This window comes from Callithrix jacchus, chromosome 14, assembly GCF_049354715.1.
Source record: "Callithrix jacchus isolate 240 chromosome 14, calJac240_pri, whole genome shotgun sequence".
In the NCBI taxonomy this organism is placed as follows: Eukaryota; Metazoa; Chordata; class Mammalia; order Primates; family Cebidae; genus Callithrix; species Callithrix jacchus.
In genome coordinates, this window is record NC_133515.1 from 106,976,806 (window position 1) to 106,989,002 (window position 12,197).

Below are 12,197 nucleotides of genomic sequence, written 5' to 3' on the forward strand. Positions count from 1 at the left end.
TGTCTAGGATCTTCTTGGAGCCTCATTCACTGAGACGTTTATTCCCACATCTTACCCTTATTTTAAGGTATGTTGAGAAATTAATAGGATCTGTGAACTGTATTAGTTCACAGTGTGAACTGCGTTTTGTAGTTCACGCTAATACAGTTTTGCCTGAGAATCCTAAGAGGAGCCGTCTGGGAGCTTTCTAATACCAGAAAACTTATCTGAAATTAGGAAATAGGCAAGGAAGATTAGTATTTTTGCAGTGCAGAGTTGATTTTGTATCCCTCCTTGACTTTTGGTTGACTGAGCTATTTTATAGCTTTGTTAGGGGCAAAGTTAACTTACAGATTTTCACCTGGTAGAGATGCAAATCATTGCCATCCACCGGGGGAAAGCCCGCTAAATATGGTTTATGACTTCACAAAATATCAATCAATCTTGTCTCTCACCTAAGCAATCTTTTCCTAACATTCTTATATTAAACTGTCCATAAATATCCAGCTCCTCAAATTCTCATCTGAACCCATGTTAACATCTTAGTGGCTTCCTCACTAATCAGTGAGCTGAATAGAACTTGGACATTATGTTCATATATGTCTGAGAGCTGTGTTTTCAAACCTTTTGAAAATTAGACAATAGAAAAAGGAAATAACATTGTCTGGGGCCTAGAAATTTTCTTTGACCATTTCCACACTTTTCTGATGAGAATTCAGTTTTTTACCAATTCTCTACCCATGGAGCTTTTCTGGGAAGGATTCAATAACTATGACTCTTCCCAAGAAAAATGTACACCTCTATCTGTACACACCAGGGCCATCTGGATGGAGAGCGGACTCCACAGCAAACAGGATGAAGCAAAGGAAGTCCAATGGATATTCCCTCATTTACAAACTCTGGCAGCAGGATGTGGAGGTGCCAATCAGAGTCAGATGCTGCCCGTGACTGGGTTAACAGCTGCCACTCAGAAGTCTTGCATCCTACCTTGTGAGTCTCTCAGATTCTCCAATCAGATCCATCCACCCAGAATGACTTGTGTCTGGTCCATTCACAGGGGCAGGAAGGTCTCTGATGAGCTTTTACCTACCTGCCCCTTGGGCTTTGGGAGCTTTGCCCTCCCTGTCCAGGTGCTGTCTTGGCTCCAGCCTCATGTCTGTCCCCAGGAGACCCTGCTTTGTCTCCAAATGCCACAGGGCTATTAGCACAACTCTTTCTGATGGTTATTCATGATAATTTGCACCTCTGGCTTCACCATTATCTACAAAAATGTGCTTTATGACTCATGATCTGTCTCTGTCTTCTCTGGTTTCCCTTTTCCGGGCATTGTACTCTGTCTTTGGTTACCAAGACTACTTGGAATCCTGTCTTTTTGTATTGTTGAGTAATTCATCTCTTCTTTTCCAGTGCAAGTCTTGGGGGCTCCAACTTAGAAAATAGGCCACTAAGGTATTTTGTAAGTAGAAGAATTACAGACTCCAAGAAATGTCAATTCTGTAGGAATCAGAAATGGCTGTAATCAGTGTTTCTATCAGTCTGAATAGCATGATTTTTAATGTTGACTCTACAGAGCAAAGGAGGCTGGATGGGAGGTGACACCAGACACTGAGAAAGTATCCCAGAGAAAGACCGGGTTTAGAGGAACAGTGGGAAATTTGGCTTTGAAACAGTTTTAAGGGAATTTCCCATAGAACATCTACAATATCATGAGATAACTTCCAAAGCTTGGAGAAGTTTGCTTCCACTCTGAAACTTTCTGTCCTTCTGCAGAGATGAGGAAAGCCTTTCCCTCATTTTGGCTCTTAGTCATTGGGAACCATTTGTCTCTTTCTCCCTGGTCCCCTCCCATCAGGCTCTGCCATTCTGAATTACACAGAGGTAGCTCCTTTTGATGCTCAGGGCCTGTAAAACAAGCAGAAGTTATAGACTTGGAGTGTGACCCACACGCTGGAGCCCGGCCCCCGCCCACAGCAGCCCTCCCCGGGTTTTGCAATATGCCTGCTCCAGTTTCGTGTGGTCTTGGCTGCAGTGGCCGAACATAAAGCTTCAGCTGCTGTTTCACAGCTTGGATTTTAAAGAGCCCATAAGGAGAGATTGAAAGCTGAATGTCTAATGCTGTCTTCAGATGCAACATCTATCACCCAAACAGTCTGCCTATAGCATTAGTTGCTAGAAAACTGTCCCACACATGCTTTTTATATCTCACTCTCAACCAGGATGAACCCCTCAAATGTACTAATCAACCAACCAGAGTGTGCAGATAGAGCTGTTAGGCCAGAGCAAATCAAAATTGTTCAACTTCTAAACTTGCATGTACAGGAAGTGAAATTAACCTAAGCTGTTACGTTTGGTCTCATAAAAAAGATGTCCCAGAGGATGTTAGAAATTTCCTGGGAAATATGTAATTACTTGTTTTAGAGTCTGATAGTTAAATGTAGTTGTTATGGAACAGACTTGATACCATTTTGACCAGCCATAGTCCAACCTGTCTAGGAATCTATATTGTGCCAAGAATCTTTCAGAGGTAATTTAGAGAGTACATTTTTAAAAAAGCTAATTAGTAGAAAGATAACTGGATAGAGAGCTGGAGATTTAGGTACCAATTTGGGTTTGACTCCTAACCAGCCATGTGACCCTGGAGGTACGACCCTCGACTTTCAAAGCACCAGTTTAATCTGTAAGGCCAGGTAGTTGGATGGAATACTTTCTAAATGTTTTAGAAAGATTCTTATAATAAATATTTTGTAAAGATTCATCAACAACCTTTGCTCACTTCTATGTGCATTTCTAGTTACATTTCTTTTAAGGAAAAGAGGAAAGATGGAGCCTCCACATTGTTCCTGCTCACTTTTTCTCCCAGTCTAAGGGGTTATGAGGTCTTACTATCAGGTAGACACTGGCGTAGGCCATTGCTAAGAGCTTCCTCCACACTTCCTGGTTTCTCAACAAGGTATTTATCATAATGAATCCATCTCATATTTTTGGATGTCAGCACATGAGCATCTCTTCTCTGTTTCAAGATCTTTGTTACTTTTATGAGGGCCCAGGGAGCATTAATGGGACACAGAAGCCACCTCCCATCACCGAAATTTCAAATGCCAGGTACTCTGCTTTGACAACCTCTCTCGTCCCTTGGGTGCAGACTTGGAACTCACCATCAGACCAACATGCCATGGGCTGTAAGTCCTCAGTGGGGCCGAGACCACAGAGATTCCGTGGTGTGGCCATGGTGTGAATGTGGTGGTTGCAGCCTAGTTGCTTACCTGGGAAGTGGGCTGGTGCCAGCATCCAGTGACCTGGTTGGTGGAATTGACATGCAAGATACAGCCTGCTGCTGGGTGGCAGTCACAGGGCTGTCTTCAGCAGAGCAGTTCTGTGGCCTGATTTAGGGGAATTATTCCTGGTAAACCACCTATAAATCTGGTGCTCAAACCCTCAGTGATTTTGCTGATTAATCTGCAACATTTTAATACAATCCCTGTATGTCTAACTCAGCCACATTTAGTTTATTTGTCTCGCAACTGAGTACTCTGACTTACATAAGTCAGAGTAAAAATAGAGGTTTCCTTATTTACTGTTTCCAGAGACCAGAGCTAAATAAAATCATAAATTTAAATTTCTGTCTCCTCCACTAATCTGTTGGTTCTTTGAGAGAATGGATGGTGTCTTGTTTATTTCTACAGCTTTAGAACCCAATGCCCTAGGTCATCTTTCACAGAACATGTTTTCACATGGGAACTGAGCGAAGTGAGATGGATGCTCCCAGGAGCTGCCTGTGGAATTCAAGAAAAGGGTATGAGAGGAGTAATGTTTGGGCTGAAAGCTAAAACAAGTAAATATGTGTCAAATAGGCAAGTGTGGAAATTGCATTCCAGTAGAAAAAAAAAAAAGTGTAAAAATACAGAATAAGCCATTCAGGGCATAGCAGTTAATCTGGGGCTTGAGGACTACAGCAAGGTGTTTCTTTCCCCAAAAGTCTAGCAGTAGAGTTACAGTCACGCATCACTTAATAACAGGGACATGTTCTGAGAAATGCATTTCTCTATGATTTTGTCATAGTGTGCACTTATGTAAATTTAAATGACATAATAACAGGGATACGTTCTGAGAAATGCATTTCTCTATGATTTTGTCGTAGTGCGCACTTATGTAAACTTAAATGACATAATAACAGGGATACGTTCTGAGAAATGCATTTCTCTATGATTTTGTCATAGTGTGCACTTACGTAAACTTAAATGATATAGCCTAGTGTATACCTAGGCTATGCGGTATAGCCTGTTGCTCTTGGGCTATAAACTTGTTCAGCATGTTACTGTGCGGAATACTGTCAGCAATTGTAACACAATGGTAAGTATTTGTGCATCCAAACATAGAAAAGTTACACTAAAGGTGTAGTACTATGGACCACTGTCACATAAGATTGTATGTGATGCATTATTGACCAAAACATGATATGTGTGGTGCATGACTCTATAGTGCTGTCTCGTGAAATCAGCACAGGTCAGGAGCAGCAGACAGTCAAGAGCACGCTCACACATCAGAGTAGCTCCCACTTTGCCAGCCTTAGCTTGAACTTGAGTGAATTCATTAATTGACTGCATTAACATATGCAGAGGCCAAATTGGCACATAAAAGGTGGGATGATCAGCCATGAATTGGCATCTGGTTTATAAAATCAGTCTTGCTTGCTTGGTTCATATGAGACAGATACAACATTTCTATTTTGATGATGATAAATCAAGGTTTCTAAACCAATAAGAAGCAAACTAAGGATAGATGATAATTTACAAAGAAAATGCTACCTCGTGAGAAATAACCAGGTAGCTATTCCATTATGCCATGGTTTGGCCATTTGCAATGTCTGCCTTTACTTTGAGTTTTCATATTTGGCATGGCTAAAAAGTGGGATTTCTGGAATGTGGAGATGGCATGAATGAATATCAGGGCCAAAAGAAGAGTGTGGAGGGAGACATCTGAGGAAAAGCAGCCCCTTTGTATACTGGGCAGGAGTAAATTTTCCGGGCTGTGAATGGGGATAAAACACAAATCAGAAAAATCACTTTGCTTCAATAAACATTAATGAATGAACTATGTATATGTGGGTTTAGCAAGATGACAGCAGCTTTGTCCTCTTCTCCAGGAGGTCACTATACCGTGGGAAACAAATGAGGGTCCCAGAATTGCATGACAAGTCCAACAACAGGTGCCAATGTCAGACATAGCAATCCGACTGATTGTCCACATGAGAAGCGAATGGGAGGCCAAGTGAACCCACTGTGAAAGCCTCTCCCTGGAAGGTTGGGTGAGGAGGTGAGCTCTGTAGTTAATACCCAGTTCCACTTCTCATGTCCCTCATGGTCCTGTGGACTCTCAGCCCAGCAACTCCCGGAGGATGTTCTTGGAAGATGAGGTTGCATCCCACCATCTCCCTGTGGGTATTCTCCATACCATTTTCCTGGGATGGTTCAATTGTCAACGGGTGTTCAGCCGTGTCGTCTTTCAGAAGTTGAATGAAGTTCTATACTGGCTGAAAGTCAATTCCTCCCCCTTCCCTTTTGGTACAATTTTGGTTTATGGATGTTTTTGAGTGTGAGTTCAATAGTTCTTAAGGAAGAGGAGAGGTAAGAGGGTTTGTCCAGCCCATCATATTTTGTATTGCTCATTTCACCCTCACCCCAGCCTGGAAATGCAGGTGCTATTATTAATCTCATTTAAAAGATAAGTGTGCCTCTGTGAGTTAGGAAGCTTGCCAAGGTGGCACAGCTATAAAAGGCAGAGCCAGGCTGGAGCCCCTAGCCGCCCCCACTGTGGTTCCTTGTGCAAAGTGGGCCAAGGCCAGGGCGTGTGCAGCTGGGTGCAGCCAGGGTGAGCTTACGGAGGCTGGTGTGGCTGGTGGGCTACCAGAACTTTGCAAGGTCAAGGTGTGTCTTAAAGCAGTGGTTCCTACACTTTGCTGAATATTAGAGCTTTTAAATATTCCCATGTATAGCCAGAGGCCAGACCAATTAAATGAGAATTCCTGGCAGTGGGATTCAGATATCCAAAATTTCTAAAGTTTCCTGAGTGACTTCACTGCAGCCAGGGTAAAATGCAGATTCAGAATCAGTAGTTGTGAGGTGGGACCTGAGAACCCACATTTCTTTCTCTCTCTCTCTCACTTTCTTTCTTCTTTCTCTTTCTTTCTTTTTTCTTTGTCTCTCTCTTTTTTCTTTTCCTCCCTCTTTCTTTCTTTCTTTTTCTTTCTTTTTCTCTCTCTCTCTCTCTGTCTCTCTCTCTCTCCCCCCCCTCCATCCTTCCATCTCTTTCTTTCTCTCTTTCTTTCTATTTCCTGAGAATGAGTCAGACTCTGTCACCCAGGCTGGAGTGCAATGGTGCCATCTTGGCTTACTGCAACCTCCATCTCCCAGGTTCAAACATTTCTCCTGCCTCAGCCTCCCAAGTAGCTGGGATTATAGGCTCCTGTCACCATGCCGGGCAAATTTTTGTATTTTTAGTGGAGATAAGCTTTCACCATGTTGGTCAGGCTGGTCTCGAACTTCTGACATGAGGTAATCAGCTCTCCTTGTCTCCCAAAGTGCTGAGATTACTGGCGTGAGCTGCCATGCCCAGTGGAGCCCACATTTCTAAGAGGCCCCAGGGGTGTGGATGCATCCGGCCCCGGCCACATGCTGGGAACTAAGATGTTAGACGTGTGCAAGACCCTTTACTTCAGAGTTAATTTTCAGAAAAACAAGGCTGGTTTCCTCGGAGGATGCATTGCTGGGAACAAGTCCGTCCTCAGGTGATGCTGCCTGGCGAGGCCACAGCCCTGGTGTCACAGCCACCTGCCAGACTGGGGGCAGTTCGAGCAGCACTTCTGCCTGGCCCACCGGTCCTGCCAGCCTCAGCTGAAGGTTTGCCCTGCAGTTGGGGCAAGTGTCAGGCATGTGTACAGTAGGAAAAAATCATTTTATGGGGAAATATCGTTTAATTGAGAGTTAACAGAATCAGTTGGAAGAGGTTAATTTCAGTTGGAAACTAGGGAATGTTTTTCCCCATGGCAGTTTATTAGACAGCAGAATGAGTTTCCCGGGCAGTAGTGGCCACTTGTTTCATTTAAAAAGACCAATATACAAGAGGTGCTGGCAGAGGGATAGATGAAGTGGCCTAAGAGGTTTTTTATTGCTCCAGCTTCTGCCACCAAATGAAACTCAAACAGCTCTTTCATAACTTAAACAGACCTACATAGAGCAATTATGAAAATTCCATCCATTATAAATACCTCTTTTAGAAGCCCTTTAGAAATAGGCCTCTTGGGTCCCATTCATCCTCAGTAGATGGGATTTGGATGATCAGGTGGGAGAGGACTCATGGCAGAGGAGAAAGAAGGTGAAGTCTACCCGAGGCATCTCCAGGTCACAGCCCAAGACAGCGGGCCTGGATCTGCAGACGTAAAAAGGGCAATCGCTTCTTCATCTTTTCTGACAGTGGTTTACAAAATGATGCTGCCATAAACAGCAGACACGGTAAACTCACCAAGTGGAAAATGCAAAGCAGGTTATCATTTGCAAACGGGTTTTCCAGGAGAAGCTGAATTCCTCACAAGGCTTCCAGTTGATCACATACATTTTGTTTCTGATGACCGCGGGCCACATGGGAGGAGCAGGCAGTGCTGTTTTCTCTCTGGCTAATCCATAGAGCAAGCTGCTGGGAGACAGGCATGTGTGAAATTGCTTTTCACACTATTAGGGAGCTGGGATGATCTCTCAACAGAGTAACTGCACACGAACACTGGCTGGAATATTTTCATTTTAGAAATGATTGGAGCAAAGTTCTCATTTTCATCAGAGATATAATGGAGTGGGCAGAAGCCTTTCTGTTCCCCTCAACCAGATGAGGGAAGGATGTGGGAGAAACAAATTAGGCTTAAGAAGAAAAGCAACTTTCCTAACCGACTCAGATTTATGGCTTTAATTAGGAAGGCCAACCAGAGTCATAGGAAAAGCAGAGGAATGACAGGCCTGGGTTCAAATCTCATTTCTACAACTTCTTAAATGTGAGATTTGGGAGCAAGAACCTCAAACAGACTTTGTTTCCAGTGGGAACTGTCTTACCATCAAAACCGGTGTGAGCTCACTGCAGCGGAGCCTGTGACGAAGCCTGTTCACTCTGCACAAATGAGTCCTTATTCCTCACTGACATGGTTTGGATCTGTGTCCCTGCCCAGATCCCATGTGGAGTTGTAATCCCCACTGTTAACGTTGGGGCCTAGAGGGAGGTGATTGGATCGTGGGGGTGGACTTTCCTGTTGGTGCTGTTCTGGTGATAGTGAGTTCTCATGACATCTGGTTGTTTAAAAGCATGTAACCCCTCCCCGCTCTCTCGTGCTCCTGATCCTCCACGTAAAACACTTGCTCACTCTTTGCCTTCTGCCATGATTGGAAGCTCCCTGAGGCCACCCCAGAAGCAGAAGCGGCTCTGCTTCCTGTACAGCCTGTAGAACCTTGAGCCGATTAAACTTTTTTTCTTTATAAATTACGCAGTCTCAGGTATGTCTTTATAACAGTGTGAGAACAAACAGTACATTCACTAAATGTCCTTTCTTAGCTGAATTTCTAGGGGAAAGAGCAATGCTAATGGATTATAAAGCTTACCACAAGTTTTGATTCCGTGACTAATGCTCACCCTATAGTAGCTAGAGAGATAGTTTAAGATACCAACAAGGCAGCCCAAGGTGGCATCGAATTCAGCCTCAGTGAAAATAGTTAAGATGAAGAATGAAAAATGTGAGTTATCGTCATTTAATTACTTACTATGTAACGTAAGTACTGAATTAAAGAGTTCTCAGTGGATGTGTCTATGATGAAGACCAGGTTGCTTTGATCCTGTGGGAGTTTTAACATTCACATCCATTTCATTGCCTAAAATAAAGATCACTTTAAATTATTACCAAGAGAAATAAGTTATGAAGTAATGTATGCAGCCGAAATCCTCACCTTGTCCTTGACCTTTAACCTCTGGCGAATGGGGTGAGGGCAGGCACTTGGGAATGGCCAAGAATGACATGCTAATGAGGGACTAGGGGAGGAAGTAATTTAAGAACAATTGAATTTACATAATAGTTAATGAGTTTACATTTTACAATATCCAAGGAACATCTGTTACTATACTCATGGTATATATACACTGGAAAATTAATTTGAAAATAAATCAGAATCGTTTGTTTTTGGGTTTAAAATAGATACACTTGTCCCAATGCCTATAGTGTTAAACATCCAACAGTCTTTCAAAACGCTGTGGGATCCTAGCAGGGCCACAGAGATGATTCACACATGAAATCTACCTTCAGCTGCTTACAGACCATCGAGGTTGAGAAGATGGGAGTGTGAGTCCACTGTGACGTTAGACACATAGTGACCAGGGCAGCAGACAGGCAGGTTGAGCTCATTTCTGTGGAAAGGAAGAGGAGAACGGCCCATTTGGAACTGCAGAGGAAAGCCAGGGTACAAGGATAAGAGGCATTTGAACTGCATCTTCATCTTTTATTAGGATTCGAATCCGCAATGGAAAGAAAGGAAAAGTTTAGCGTGAGCTAAGGATTGAGGCAAGAGTGTAAGCTGCCAGAAGGGGAAATAGTAGGACCTTGAGTTAGGATGAGTTGTGAACAGGTGTTGGCATTCAATGTCTGGCTGGAAAGCTAGGCTGTCACTTCCTGGGTCCTGGGGAGCAGGTGAACTACACGAGGATAAGGAAGGCGTTGATAGAAATCTGAGTCTGTTAGCATTTAGTGGGGCAGAATGGATGGGAGGGTCCCATGGCAGAGGCCAGGAGAAATACTGTGACTGTCCCCATGGAGTAACACCTCTCTACCCTGACTCAGACAACAGATGCTGAATGACAAGTCTAGTGGGTGGGCTTCTTCTACAGAAATGGAGGAGACCTTCTTGAAGCAGATCCTGTTATTGGTGTGGATCATTCAGCACATGCACAGCCAGTCCCCAGGAAGGGACTCAGACAGTTCTCCACGTTGAAAGGAACACCTTTTACCCCTGAAGCTGAACAGGCCATGATTTCTGCAGCAGTGTCATCAGAAAGATACTTGGTAAAACACTCAGCAGGCTTAGGAGAATTTGTTAACTCTGGAGTTTTTCAGGCACAATACAATCTAAAAGCCCCATCAACACATCCAATAATTAATGTTTCTTTAAGGTCTCATGATGTGAATGATGAGACTAGATTTGAGTCTTCAGAAAATTTCAGAAAACATGAAAAACAAGGAGACTGGTGATTATCAATATACCTACGCATAAATGCACTGAATTTATTATCTCCAATCTTCATAAAAATGCAAAATCAATTACGATTCATTCTATGGATGTGGAAATTGAAGTTTAGAGTAAATAATTAATCAAAGGCCACAGAACTCACAAATGTTGAACCTGTAGCTCGAGTTTTGGTCAGACTGACTCTTCAAGTCTCTCCACTGGAGCTCGTTATTTCAAGGAGATTAGAAGTTGAGATTAGAATGTTCCGCAACTTCTATTTATGGCGATCATTAGAACATGCAAAAATGCAAATTCGTGACAGTGCAGTCTACACAAATGCATGGGGGTAGTATTTGAAATAAAATTATATGATTTTAAAATTTCTTCTTTCCATGTTTCTCTCCTCCTACTAACAGGGTTCTTATTAGAGAAAGGCATTAGTCATAGCTTAGTTTTGCATTTCAAAATTTAGCTGTCATTATCAGGAGCCAAAATTTGGAGAAATTAGCATCAAGTTTATCTCCAAATTATAGTATTTCATAGACCATGAGCCGAACTGGTCCCCTTTGCCTTCCATATTCCAATTCTGTCCCAGAAAAGGGAAATCCAAAGTCTTCGTGGATTAATTGTGCATGTAAGATTTGTTCCAAAGAGGTTGAGAGAAGCAAGGGTTAGACATGGGTGTGGGCTTCCTGATCCCCAAGCTAACATCCAGTTCGTCCTAGAAAGGGAGAAGGTGAAGAAGTGAGGGATAGAAACGTCCTTAATGTGAAGGAGTCCAAGAGCAGGAGAGCTTATGTCCAGCTTTTCTAAGCACTCAGCCTAGGGATTCTTAGGAGCTACTTGAAATTTTGCTGAGATTAGCATCTACCTTCCTGTTCTCTTAATGCTAAGAGAAATATTTTTATTTCACAGATTCAACCTCTAAATGGATACCATGAGAAATAGGGGAATAGGGCTGAGGGTTTCAGGGACCTTTCTACAAAGTCTAATTGTTCATCAGGTACATTTTCTGAGAGGAAGAAAGAAACATTTCCATGTGGCGTGAAGAAAATTGTACTAGTAGACCTGGGTTGTTAGATTTCTTAGACAAACCTCTTGACTTCTCTGGGTCTCAGGTGACTTATCTATGTGCTGCTGGCCAGCTACGTGAAGATAGGAGTCTTGGTCCAAGCTGTTGTCTGAAGTCATTTCCCTATCTAGGATCCTTTGAGAAGGGTCTAAAAGAAATATAACGATGTACCAGAGTGGAGAGTGAGTATCCCCCTGTTACGGGTTTGTTTTTCAGTTTTCCTGAAAGAACTGTAAGGTCAATCAAGGGATGGTCAAGGGAAAACCTCTCGGTATTTCCCTAAAAAACTCCACATCCAGCTTGGCGAAGTGGCTCCCAGCACTTTGGGAGGCCGAGGCAAGCAGATCATGAGGTCAGGAGATAGAGATCACCCTGGCCAATGTAGTGAAACCCCATCTCTACTAAGAATACAAAAAAATTAGACAGTTGTGTGGTGCATGCCTGTAATCCCAGCTACCCAGGAGGCTGAGGCAGGAGAATCACTTGAACCAGGGAGTTGGAGGTTGCAGTGAGCCGAGATCACACCAGTGCACTCCAGCCTGGCAACAGAGCAAGAGTCTGTCAAAAACAAAACAAAAACAAAAACAAAAAACCCCTCCACATCCTTCAGTACTATCCTCCCTCATCTGGGGCAGCTGGCTCTAAGCATGGACCTTAACAGACCCACCTTGAATCTCAGGCCTGTCTTCTCATGCCTTGAGTCTCTCCCCTGCTTTGAATGGCCTCCATGTCCATCTCATTTCTGCCCCAAGGCCTCCCCTGGCTGCTTTCTTTCTTCCTTCCCCTTGGCCTGATGCATCGCCTGGAGGTCACTTCCCAGTGCGTCCAAGGTCCTGGCTCTGGCTGTACTTCTTCAGCCTTCACAGTGAGGCCCAGGGCCTGTTCCAACCAAGTCATAG

The 12,197-nt window shown here is 43.4% G+C and overlaps 1 long non-coding RNA gene across 3 annotated transcripts in view; it reads left to right on the forward strand.

Annotated features, from left to right (window-relative positions):
• LOC118147411 (uncharacterized) overlaps nt 1-12,197 on the forward strand; it is a 212,384-nt gene that overhangs the window by 122,753 nt on the left and 77,434 nt on the right. The window contains exon 6 of one of the 3 annotated variants that reach the window (XR_008476486.2): nt 797-3,595. The exons of the other annotated variants lie outside the window; for them this stretch is intronic. This is a non-coding gene — a long non-coding RNA (uncharacterized LOC118147411). Of the gene's footprint in view, nt 1-796; nt 3,596-12,197 lie in introns of those variants that run through there. 3 annotated transcript variants of the gene reach the window in all.